The sequence below is a fragment of the Misgurnus anguillicaudatus genome, chromosome 3 (assembly GCF_027580225.2).
Source record: "Misgurnus anguillicaudatus chromosome 3, ASM2758022v2, whole genome shotgun sequence".
Classification (NCBI taxonomy): Eukaryota; Metazoa; Chordata; class Actinopteri; order Cypriniformes; family Cobitidae; genus Misgurnus; species Misgurnus anguillicaudatus.
The window spans coordinates 23,350,222-23,363,732 of NC_073339.2; the positions used below are offsets into that span (position 1 = coordinate 23,350,222).

General features: G+C 37.4%; 1 long non-coding RNA gene across 1 annotated transcript; it reads right to left on the minus strand.

The window, feature by feature from the left end:
- Positions 1–7,277: 7,277 nt before the first annotated feature.
- LOC129444478 (uncharacterized) lies at positions 7,278–10,963 on the minus strand. Its single transcript, XR_012360415.1, has 5 exons — positions 8,934–10,963; positions 8,798–8,851; positions 8,292–8,326; positions 8,125–8,199; positions 7,278–8,025 (listed from the first exon to the last, which is right to left on the minus strand). It is a non-coding gene; the product is annotated as an uncharacterized lncRNA (long non-coding RNA).
- Positions 10,964–13,511: the final 2,548 nt, after the last annotated feature.

Sequence of the window (13,511 nt, forward strand, 5' to 3'; positions counted from 1 at the left end):
CAATTATGATTTTGCTCATATTGGTAATATATATTTTGACAATATAAAATATATATGATAATGTGGCGCGCATTAATGCAGAGGCCGAAAGACCAGCTCTTCTTAAATTCGCCGAAGCTTTAAAAGGGAAACATCATATAGAAGCGCAGGAGGAAAGGCTTCGTAGGTAGAAAAAAGGAGCAATTGGCGCTTGAAACAGATTTGGCAGCTACAACTGCAAGGCTTCAGGTCTTAGAAGTAAACTCATCATAGCGTGATTCAAGACGATCTGATGGAATTAACTTTTATTTGGAGAGGAGCAAAGCTCAAAGATCCATCGGTTTAGATCCTCTTGTTCCACCTGAAAATTATGTTCTTGCTGTACCTGATCAGATTTTAGGTCAAACCAAGGATTTGCTGAGCGAATCTATGGAAGGCCGTTTTAGGCCAGAAGCTCTATATCAAGAAGTACAGACTGCAAATGTATGTCAAATGGGACATATATTAAATTCTCAAACTCAAAGTGGTAACAACCAAAATGACATGATGGGCATTATGCAAAAACAAAATGAAATCACTTCACTGTTGGTTCAGCAAAATATATCCTCTATTCTTCCTCCAAGAACTATGCAAATTTTGGATGGAGACAACCTCTTCAATATAAATCCTTCATTAAAACCTTTGAAAATATAGTGGAGAAGAAAATAAACAATCCCAGCGACTGTTTGCAGTTCCTTGAACAGTACACTAGGGGGCAGTCAAAGGATCTTGTGCATAGTTGTCAACATATACCTCCAGATTAAAGCTATCATAGAAAGCATGTATGTATCGCTGCAGCCCGGAGACTGCAAGTGGGAGGATCTTACGCCACAAGTGGGAGGAGGTTACGCCGCAAGTAGGAAGGATTTCAGAAATGTGCAAGTAGGAGGAGTTTACGCCGCAAATGGGACGGCGGTGAATGAGAATGGCGGGAAGTAGCGACAGTAATGAAAATAAACGATCAAATATCACGTTCCTCATCATGGTCTGATTTCTTACAGCTTTGTTATTATTGTGTGTGTCCAATACCACTCACTGGCAATGATGAGGTCATGTTTTTACACCTTTTTACACTTAAAGTGATGGCGTTTTAAATTCATCAGGCTGTAGGCCTTATTCAAGCACATTTCTGAAGCTCCATATTCTACAATATCAAGTAAATGAACATATTAAAATGTGATGCAACTGGACTTAGTGAAGTGAATGTGTAAATACATGAAAAACATGTGGCTAATGTAAAATAAAGTTACCATCCATTTACTGCATTATTTTTTTAAATAGCAGACTAATGTTTTTCTGAACGTGTTACACATATATTACATTTAAATTATTTTTTCAATTAATAAAATCATGTACAAGTCACTCAGAATTTATTGCAAAAGTGTTTATTTTATTTTATTATTTTTAGTCTTTGTAAGGAAACTATATCAGCTCATTAGAACTGATCTGCATGCAGTCAAATCTGCAAAATCCAGGGTGGAAGGTTTTTGAATAAATGCCCTGGAGCTCTCCTCGCTTTCCCTTCCCAGCATAACCTGATGGATACACAAGAAGCACAATAAGAACTAGGGTTTATAGTTGACAGTGAACATTTACAAACATTAGGAATAATTTCTCAGCTCTGTAGGTCCATGCCATGCAAGTGAATGGTGTCCAGGGGCCTCATTTATAAAAGTGCGACGTAGGAACTGTGCTACATTTAATCTAAGACCATTTCTGAAATGATCGTAAGTGTGATTCAGAGAAAAGGAGCTTACGCACAAAAAAACGTGCGTACGCCTCTTTTCCAGATGTGCGGTTTATAAATCGCAAATGATCTTAAAATTGTGCGCAGCTGAATGCTTTTAGAACTCCGCCTTGTAAACGCCCCTAATTTAATTCATTAGCATATAAATATTAAATTTTCAAAGGCCAAATTCTCTGACTACTACAATGGCGAGTGGTAAGAAAACATATTTGTTGTCGTTTGCTTAAGTTTTTAATATTTCTAAATTCTAACATGGAAACTTCATTGACATCACTCAAGTTAAGGCGATTGTTAGTGGATCTTTCAACTCACGGGTTTCATTTAAATATAGTTTTACACGTAGGCTAAACATATATTATATATTATATTTGTGTCTTTAAAGTTTTGTTTCAGTTTGCCATGCCTCCTGCGCGACGGTGTTAAAATAAGATATTTTCGACTTTAAAGTTCAAAGATCGTATCTTAAACTGTCGGAATATATTCCATATGGATTCATTTGGATTTACCGATGTTTAACATTAAAATCGATGCATGGGAATAATTTGTATTAATTTTTTAAATACCCATCACTCTTAAATGTCGCATGTCCCTTAAATCGAGGCTTCACAATTTAGTTCCTTTCACGTTGTTTTAATCATTAAATTCGATCGGTTTTACTTTCATTGAATAAAGCACATGTTCTGTAACATTTAGATGTGCCTTAAACACTGCGAAACGATTTTGCTATATTTTTAAATATGTTTTGAAAAGATGACGAACTAGAAAACCGTTTTCTGAACCTATAGCTTGGGCGCCATCTTTTTGCATTAGAATAGGCCTACATTTTAAAATATCAAAATAGGCCAACATATTTTGTTTTAAAATATATTCTAAAACCTGGTTAAATTATTTTGGAGTAGCCTAGTAGGCCTTCTCCACAGTTTGTTCATTTTCTGTGTGCATCATTGTTGCATGTTTCTACGGTTCTATTCTGAATAAACAAACAGCGCAGTTTACATGCTTCGTCCTTGTTGCATTAGCTCATTAAGATAATTCTAAACAGATTTCTGTAATTCAAAAAACTCTGAATTGTAGTCAGGGGCGGACTGGCCATCTGGCACACCGGCCAGTTTCCCGGTGGGCCGACGTACTTTTTGGGCCGCTACATCTCATACTATCTTTGTCTGCTGAGCAGCCCAGTTAGCGTCTTTTTTTCTAGACAGACCGGCCCACTGACATTTAAGCAGCAGCCCATTGGTTATTTTTTTTTAATGACATTAAGCTGGCCCAATGACTGCCCAGCCCAGTCATCGTCTGTTTTCCCTAGATAGACCGGCCCACTCAGCAGCAGCCCATTGGTTATTTTGATTGACATTAAGCTGGCCCAATCACCGCTTTGGTCTCTGTGCAAGCGAGCATGCGTCGTCGGTCAGTTCACGTGTCAAAATAGAGAGAGAGAGAGAGAGAGATAACACGCAAGGGAGGCACAGATAAACTGCGCGACAAAAGAAAGAGGCTCTTCAGCAGACGCTGCAAAATGTGTTAAAATAACACAGTAGGACCTTCAATTCGCGTCGCTGGTGATGATGATGATGATGATGGTGGTGGTGGCGGTGGTGGCACTGGCAGCGCAGCACCAGCACGCAAAGTGTGTCAGTGAGGAGAGGGAGAGAGACGAGAGATAAGTGCGTGCGGTAAGCAGAACTGCTTTAAAAACACAAGTTTAGATAGATACCCCTTGATAAAACACAAAACACAAAATTATGGTGATAAAGCTGCAATAAAATAATTGCACTCTTTGCTCTGTGACTACGAGATTGTATCTGATTCGTAGATTTTTCATTGATTGTCTGTTTTAAAACGTATCATTTCTCTTCAAGCAAAATCAAACAATCCAGGAGATCTGCTTACAGAAAAATATATGTGTATGTTATATGTTTATATAACAACACACTTGACAGATAATCTTAAAAATATCTATTACTGTAATCACACAAGTTTAGTTCAGTGAATGAAGTGAATACTTCCTGTAAGTACTGCAAGTAATAATCAGTTTTCAATATTACTGTAAGCAGGACTTGTATTTTGTAAAAAGTCAGCAATTCAATGGCAAATTTTGCCAATTGCATATAGCTTGTTTTAGGTTTCCTAAGTGTGGATTACTAAACTAAACTAAACTAAACTAAACTAAACTAAACTAAACTAAACTAAACTAAACTAAACTAAACTAAACTAAACTAAGCTAAACTAAACTAATAACATGTTCTAGAAGTGTTTGTTGTGTCAACTCTCACTCTTTTCTGCTATTAATTGGGTTTAGTGCTTTTATGGAATTGGAGTTGCTATTGCTACATATTTAAAAGTGCAAAGATGGGTGGTATTTGTAATTATACACTGCAAAAAATGATTTTCAAGAAAAAAATTCTTAGTATTTTTGTCTTAATTTTAATTCTTAAAATAAGATGGTTTTTCTTAATGAGCAAAATGACCCAAGAAAATAAGTCTAGTTTTTACACCAAAAATTTTAAATGTCAGTGATTTTGTGCATAAAACAAGCAAAAAATCTGCCCATGGGGTAAGCATGGGGAATTTTTTGCATTTAGTGTTTAAGAAAATGTTCAAGATTTTTTGCTTACCCCATTGGCAGATTTTTTTGCTTGTTTTATGCACAAAATCACTTAAATTTGATATTTTTGGTCTAAAAACTAGACTTATTTTCTTGGGTAATTTTCATCAAGAAAAAGCATTTTAATTTAAGAATTTTTGGATATTTTTGCTGAAAACAAGACAAAAATACTAAGATTTTTTTTCTTGAAAATCATTTTTTGCAGCCTATGTAGTGCGGGCCGGTTTGAGCCAAAATGCCAGGGCCGAAATTATGTCCCAGTCCAGCCCTGATTGTAGTTGAGAACGTCACGGCGCACTATTAAAACATTGTCGGTAATGTGTCGGTCGGGCTGGGCTCGGACACAACGTGCAGGGGCTTCGGTTATGGTTTTTTCAGCCCAGTCTCCTGAAAATGCGTATAAATAGCACGAAGTGTAAAACTCGTGCAATACATACGCCAAATTCATGCATATGATACACAAGTCCTTCCCATTCACTTAAACGGGGCATCTTTTTTTGTCGTTTAATTTATTGGTTTCTCAATTTTTTTGCTATTTTTTACCATTTTCGCTTGGGTTTAGGGTTAGAACAACTTTTTGTTATTTAAAAATGACATCCTAACCCAAACCCCAACTCTAACCCCAACTCCAAGCGACCATGGCTTAAATATGGACAAAAACATAGAGAAACCTGTATATTAAATAACCTTATTAAGCAAATCTGAAATCTAACCCTAAACCCAAGCGAAAATGGTTTAAAAAACAGAAAAAAATTGAGAAACCAATAAACAAAACGACAAAAAAAGATGCCCCGCCCAAGTGAATAGGAAGGACCTGCGCATCACATGCACGCCAAAGTGGAATTTGGCGTATGTATTGCACGAGTTTTATACTTCGTGCTATTTATACGCAACCTCAGGAGACTGGGTAGGGTTTTTTGTGCCCGATCGAAGCTCTAATACCGATTATGTTGACGCTGTAAAAGTTTCGAATATTTATTTATTTTTTATCAAACATATTCAACACTTTTTTTACATTAGCCAGGGGATGAAAGAGAAAAATAATTTAATAAAAACATGGAAATGCTGACATACATTAATACATTTAGCAGCTTTCTTGTTTATCAGATTATTAATAGATTTTAGGTAACCTATTGCTTAACTTCTAATAAAAAAATACGGAATAATGGTTTATAATCACCATATTTACATTTATTTATAATAAACATTGCAAACAAAAGTAACACATTAATCAAATAATATTTCGTATGTAATAAGATATCATAAGAGAAAAAAACTAATTAAATATTTTCCAAAGTCTTAAGAAAAATATATGAATTCTAACAAAAGAGCACAAATCTAACCATTTTTTTTTTCTTTTTTTTTTGAATAACTCCAAAACAAATGAAAAAAATTTCTGCATGTTGACCACAAAAGGTACAAAACAAAAAGTTTCGAATATGCCTACCTGCAATACTGCAATATTGCCACAAGGAAACGTGCGTACGTCAAGTCGGAACCTGACGTGGAGGTAAGTACTTTTCCACGTCAAAGACAAGTTTTATAAATCTGAGCATTTGAGCTGATTTGAGCGTACGCACGGTCTTAGATCAAATCTGTGCGTAAAAACGCTTTATAAATGAGGCCCCAGAACTTTTAAACTCCAAGGGATGATATAAGTAAATTAGATTTTTAGTTTTCCTTTAGACTAACAACTAGTTTATTCATCACCAATTTACACAAAAAGTACCAGGTGTGCAGCTAGGGTGACCACCCGTCCCGCGTAGCGCGTGAACGCACAGCGTTTGAAGCCCAATTCATGCGTCCCGCATATTGAGACCGTGTCACGCATAATCAATCAAGCCAAACGGACATTACTAGACAGTTCATGCTGGCTCGCCACTCGCTACTCGCACGCTACTGTTGCCCCTCAGCTGAACTGCTGACAGGTTGTTGTTAACTTTTCGTTGTTGTCATGACAGCGCAGTCCGCACGCAGCCACGCACGTGCATCCCTTTTAGATACGCGCTTTCCAATTCGAAAAATGGAGAAAGAGACTGAGTCTGACTCTGCACCGCCATCATCAATTAAAAAGAGAAGGTGTGGGTACAAGAAAGACTTGGAAAATAAATATTTGTGGCTAAAAGTCCTAAAGATGTTTCCAGAACACTGAGCAGTTTTTTTCCTGCGCCTGCCTTTACTAACATGCAAGTTCACCATCCTTCCTCCCTCTTCTCGTTCCGTGAACCCCTGGAGTTGTGAGTTAAGACTTTTTTTAACGGTTTCTGTATTATTGAGCAACTTCAATTCCTGTTAATTCTATAATTTTATATTATAATGTATTTAAAGTGAATAAACTAAAGTAAATCGTAAGTGAAAGTGCATCTGTCAATCATTGAATGTTCAAAATATTATGAATCTTTATTTTAAAAAAAAATACACATTGGTTGGCCTATTCATGAGCATACATCATGTTTAGGGGAATAGGGCATTATTAATATGCCATGTACACTGCAAAAAATGATTTTCAGGAGAAAGATGTCTTTGTATTTTTGTCTTGTTTTCAGTAAAAAAAAATATCAAAAAATTCTTAAATTAAGATGTTTTTTCTTAAAGAGCAAAACGACCCAAGAAAATAAGTCTAGTTTTTAGACCAAAAATATCGAATTTAAGTGATTTTGTGCATAAAACAAGGAAAAAATCTTAAATTAAGTGTTTTAGAAAAATGTTAAAGATTTTTTTGCTTACCCCATTGGCAGATTTTTTTGTTTTGTGCACAAAATCACTTAAATTAGATTTTTTTTTTTCTAAAAACTAGACTTATTTTCTTGGGTCGTTTTGTTCATCAAGAAAAAGCATCTTCATTTAAGAATTTTTAGATGTTTTTACTGAAAACAAGACAAAAATAATTTTTTTTAGAAATTTTTCTAGAAAATACGTTTTTTTGCAGTGTAAGGTGGTATGTGCTAGAAATGGGTAAACCACTATCAATAAGTCGTCCCGTGGGTCGGGTGCACCGCCGGGCCAGGGAGTGTCCCACAATGTCCCTCAGAAACACACCCCTTGTCCCCCCTTGGGCTTATCAGCAGGTGGTCACCCTATGTGCAGCATTTGTACTCAAACCCACACTCCAAACAAGTGGAGAATGAGTACATCTTCCAGAAGAGCTGTTTGTAGTGAGATGACTTTTTCCAGCATGTAACACCTGAGGCTGAGGTGAAAAAAATTCACATAACATTTAACATTATCAATGATGTTCTTGTTATGCATTTTATTTTTTAATGTCAATATTTACTTTCTAGCCATAAGAAGTGTGCCTGATTCTTGAACTTGTCATCCCCAACTATGTCCCTGAACCTTGAGCAGGTCAATGACAGGGTCGTGTAGGCAGCATCTTCTTCTTGAAGAACAACTTCAAGAAGTATATTCTTCAGTAACGCTCCTGATAACTGCAAAGTTAGCACAGGCCGTTAAATTTTTTTTAAAAAGCACATTATATAACATTCAACTACCTTGAAGATGAAGCATGATGGAGGGTCATCATCTTTTAACTGCTCATTATTAAAGAAAAATATAAGTGGATTAAAATTGTTCTATGATACACATTTGAAATCATCATTGCAATTGATTATGCATACCTTGCTAAAAACAGAGGGCACAACTGGGGTTTGGTCTGCTGAAATGAAGTAAACTAAAATTAGCTGACCAATATTATAGTTACATAATTTGAAACCCAGCAAAGTATATGTATTTTGTTTTATATTAAAGTTCTTACTTTCATATGCAAGTTCAGTTTTTTTCTTCCCATAGGTTTCAGGGAGTGCAGAGCATTCTTCTTCTTCTTCTTCTTCTGAAAAAGAATTAGAATAAAAACGTGATAAAATTATCCATTAATTTTTTATTGACAAAAAATATCAGCAAAATATAAAAAGCTGACAATACCAGCTACAACAGCTCATTTTCTCTTTCTCCCATGTCTTCCACAATTTGATTGTCATGCAACAAAAACAAATAAAGTAAGAAATAGAACAAGTTCGATATCAAAATGAATTAAATGCAAGGATGCATTACATTGATTACAAATTACAGTAAAGACTTTTGTAAATATAGAAAAAATTTGAATTAATGGTCCAACTTTAAATTATTCACCAATGAATACAACAAAATTTGAATACAAAAACATTTCAAAATCTTGCCAACCCCTAATAGTATTAAGAACAGCTATTAAAGGAGTTTGATAGAGCAAGTAGTGTTTACACCTGCTGATTTTTATCATCACTGAAACACTCTTTTCAGTGTCTGCAGAATATATTGTTACTGAAATAGTGTTATTAGCGAGTCACTAAATCATTCCGTTCCATGTCTTCCCAAAACAGTTTACAGACTGAACAAGATTTCCTCACTTCTTTAAGAGTTTCTTAAAACACCACGTTAAAAGTAACACTTACTTAATTTTCAAGCAAGATGGCACACCACCATTTTCCTATGTTCTTCATGTTTAGCTGTGTACATAAAGTAATGAATTAGTACAATTTTCAATTATATTAAAATGCATATAGCTACAAAAATAAATAGCCTACTTACTTCAGTGAAGTCAAACTTCTGTCCCAGAATAACATACAGTGCATCCCATAATATGCAAAGATTTTGTCATCCACGTTACAGATTTTGTAATTTGTGTGCTAATAAAAAACTACAGAAATGTATCTGGATACACTTAACCCTTATCTTTTTTAATACATCAAGACTAAAAACAGCGTACAAACGCCATTATAAAATGGTCTTCTTCAAAACTTATAATGCTTTTTTACAAAACTAAAAACTGTACAGCAAACTTACCCCTTCATTTCAACGACACGCTGACATGTGAAAGCGGTTTTCTTCTTTTCTGATCGATCGCAACAAAACTTACACATTAGCGCCACCAACTGTGGAGCATAAACCAATAACTGCTACAGGTGATATAAATAAACCAATCAAAATCCTCTGGAAGTTTGTACAGCCCACTTGCGGGTAAAGCTCCACCCACTTGCTGCTAACCCACCCATTTGCAGCTGGCTCCGACCTCCGTTTATTCCCCTCTCATAGAAAGAGTCTTCTTGCTCAGCATTTTGGAGATAAATATAAAATTGCATCCGCCTACATGGAAAAAATACTTAACTGTACACCCATTAAAGGTGAAGATGTAAATGGATTACAATCATTATTTCTGTTTCTCAGAGGATGTTCAAATCTAACAGAACAAGTAATGTATATGAGGGAACTGGACTTACCAACTAACATGCGGAGTATTAATTTCCAAAATGGAGGAATATTGCATGTGATCTGCAAGATCGAAGTGGACAGAGAGCTACATTCATTGATCTTCCCTACTGAAAAATCCAGCTAAGACCAGTATAAGCTGGTGAGCTGGTTTTAGCTGGTCTCCAGCTTGGTTTTAGCTGGTTTTGCTGGTGTAGGAAACTGGTTTTGCTGGTGTAGCAAGCTGGTCTAGTTGTGTTTTGCTCCCATTTTAAGCTGGTCTAGCTGGACTTAGCTGGTCAGGCTGGGAGGACAGCGTAAACCACCTTAAACCAGCTAAAACCAGCTACCAGCTTATGCTGGTTTTAGCTGGATTTTTCAGTAGGGTTGTATATTTTATTGAGAGACAAGTGAAAATTGCTTAAGATCCAGTTTTTGAAAACATTCAAGATCCTCAACATCCTAAGGCCTCCTGTAGCAGTCAGCTACGACAAAGAAGGAAGGGGAGCCGCTACGTTATGAATGTCACTCCTGTGAGGGAAGAATAGGGCCCTATAATTTCCGCGATCACGGAATCGCGGACGGAATCACGGAATTGGCTAATTAACACAGAATCTAGTAATTTGCGGAATTTTGCGGAATTTTACATATTTTGAATAAAATTGTGTTTTTGTGTGGGACACGAACGTATGTCTGGGGGAAATGCAGACCGGGGGAAGTAAATCTGGGCGACACGCCCCCTCCTGTCGTTTCAGTCGCTCTCCACGACTCTGCTTTCGTCAGCGAAAAAATTAAGAAATTCGACGCTAAGCACTTAGTTCCGAGCAGGTCTCACATGACTTTTATGTGACCGGAGAACTGTTATTTTGGAAGTTTTGTCAACACTCTGTTCACGGTGAGCGCAAAGATACATGCACTCTCTCATCCACGTCTGTCTCACTGTACCTCTCTCACGTGCACACGCTCACGCATCTGTCCGAAGTGCGAACACAAATCCTCATGTATTTGTTCAGTTTTATGCATTTCAAGCGGGCTGAGGCAAACTAACTATCCCTCGCATTTAAAATATAATCATCTGCATCATGGCGCCGCTCTCTGTCTCTCTTTCGCTCCCACGTGCAAAGAGCTGCGTGCTCATGCTGTCCTAAGTCAGATCACTATCCTGTGTATGTTTGTAAAGTTATATGCATTTCAAGCGATTGTGTATAAAATATATGTTTAAGGCACTTCTGGAGGCACCACTGCTTTGACACCTTGTTGTAGCCTCCTGCACCAACACTCAACAATGCATTGAATTGAGTTGTGCGTGTGTGCGTGTGTATGTGCGTGTGTAAATGCATCTTTTATAGTCATTAAGTAATCCTGTTATCCAGTTTTTCCACAAATCATTTACATTTTAATCATTAACATTAAAGGCACACTCTTTTTATGACTAACATAAAAGTAAAGGGTAAAAAAAATAATTGCCCAAACTTTAAACGGCTAAAACGGAATTTGCAAAAAATAACACGGAGAAAACGGAATTTGGGAAAAAATAAAACGGAATTTGGGAAAAAAATAACACGGATTTTATAGGGCCCTAGAAGAAGCTATGGCAAAGTCTGTAGAACATAGCACTCCCTCCACTCATTGCTGTCTTTTCTGCCTGCACAGAAATCATACACTAGGTCAGTGCTCACAGTTTAAAGCCAAGTCACACCGGGACAAGATCAACTTCATTAAGGACAAGGGTATTTGTTTTGGTTCCCTGAAGGTAGGCCACACAAGCAAGGAATGTAGGAGTCGATTGGATTGCTATGTATGTCATCAGAAACACCCCGGGGTCCTTTATATAGAAAAACAGGATAAAGGCATATCTGTAGAACAAGGCAAACATTCTGTGAGCCTTCCAAGTGATTCGACCGTAACCTTTCAGACATGTGGCCATATTGGGGATGGTGTGGAAGATTATTCTACCTTCTCTATTGTTGCAGTAAAGGTCAGAAGCAAACTGACTAATACGATCATGCATACAAATGCTTTCCTGGATCCTGGCAGTTTTGGCACATTCTGTACAGAAACCATGGTGAAAAGGTTTAATTTGCGAGGTAAGAAGACAAGTATTTTGTTGAGAACAATAGGCCAACGAAAGATTGTGAATGCTCATGTTTTGTCAGGTCTTGAAGTGTCTGGCATGGGTGCTGAAGATTTTATAGAGCTTCCTGATGTTTTGACTCAAAGAACTATACCTGTGTCTACACTTTGGCCATTGACCTATGGCCATATTTGAAGGATGTAATACTCCATGACATTCATACAAATGTTGTTTTACTTATTGCAACCAACACCCCCAAGGTTTTGGAGCCGTAGGAAGTAATAAATAGTGAAGATGAGGGCCCATATGCTGTCAGAACCAGGGTTGGTTGGGTCATTAATGGTCCTCTTCATGGTGGAAGCCGTAGAGGTAAGAGTGGCTATTCTGCTGTAACAGCAAATTGCATCTCCGTTTAACATCTGCAAGAAATGCTTGTTAAGCAGTATCACCATGACTTTAATGAGAAATCATCAGAAGAGCAGATTGAAATGTCCAGAGAAGATATAAAGTTTATGGATATTGTCAGTAGTACAGCAAAACTAATTGGAGGCCATTACTGTATTGACTTGTCATTCAGAAAGTAAAATGTAATGCTGCCAGATAATCGCTATATAGCAGAGCAGCACTTATGGGGCCTGAAAAGAAAGTTTGACAGGAACAGTGTTTTTAAGGAGGAATATACCACGTTCCTAAATGAAATGATAACACAGGGACATACTGAGCCAGTTCCTTTGGACCAGCTGACACAGAGCAATGGAAAGGTGTGGTATATCCCTCATCACAGGGTGTATCATCCTCAGAAGGGCAAGCTAAGAGTTGTTTTTGACTGTGCAGCCTCATATCACTCAATAGTCAGCTTTTGCAAGGCCCCGGCCTTACCAGCAGCCTCATTGGAGTTTTAGTCCGATTTAGGCAGGAGCCTATTGCAATAGTGGCCTATTGCATGTTTCACCAGGTTCATGTCTCAAATAAGCACATTGCTTTTCTCCGCTTCCTCTGGTGGCCAGGTGGTGACACTGCTTGGGATTCGCAGGAATACCGCATGAAGGTAGGTACATCTATATGGAGCTATATCATAGCTAAGCTATGCCAATTATGCCTTGAGAAGATTTGCAGATGACAATGCAGAACACTTTCCGCCAGAAGTTGTGAGTACAGTGAAAAACTATTTTTATGTTGATGATTGCCTCCATTCAATGGCCTCAAAAGAGGAAGCTAGGAAAATGATCCAGGATTTAACTGCACTTTGTCAGAAAGGAAGATTCACTCTGTCAAAATGGGTCAGCAATAGTCGTGCCGTGTTGCACTCTGTCAGTGAAGGCCACAGAGCAAAAGACATGATGGATCAATTCCTGTGGAACGTACATTAGGACTACAGTGGTACGTTGAGACTGACCAATTTGGATTTAATGCCTCAGCACAAGAGCAACCATCGACAAGAAGATAAATTATTTCAGTGGTTAGCTCCCTCTGTGACCCATTGGGCTTCCTTGCTTTATTCAGCATGATGGTTAAGTTGTTACTGCAGGAACTCTGTAAAAGAAACTTTGGATAGGACAAAGATATTCCCCATGTTCTTGCTAAGCAATGGGCTGGTTGGTTGGAAGATCTCCAAAATGTGGCAAAGTTCAAGATTGATTGTTGCATTAAGCCTAATGACAATTGGCAACCCTGTCACTGTACAGCTTCACCACTTTTCTGATGCCAGTGAGGTTGGGTATGGAGCTGTCTCTTACTTAAGACTCGAAAGTGATAATAAAGTGCATGTTGCATTTATGATGGGAAAGGCCAGAGTTGCTCTGTTGAAGCAGACAACAATTCCTTGTCTGGAGATAACAGTTGCAGTC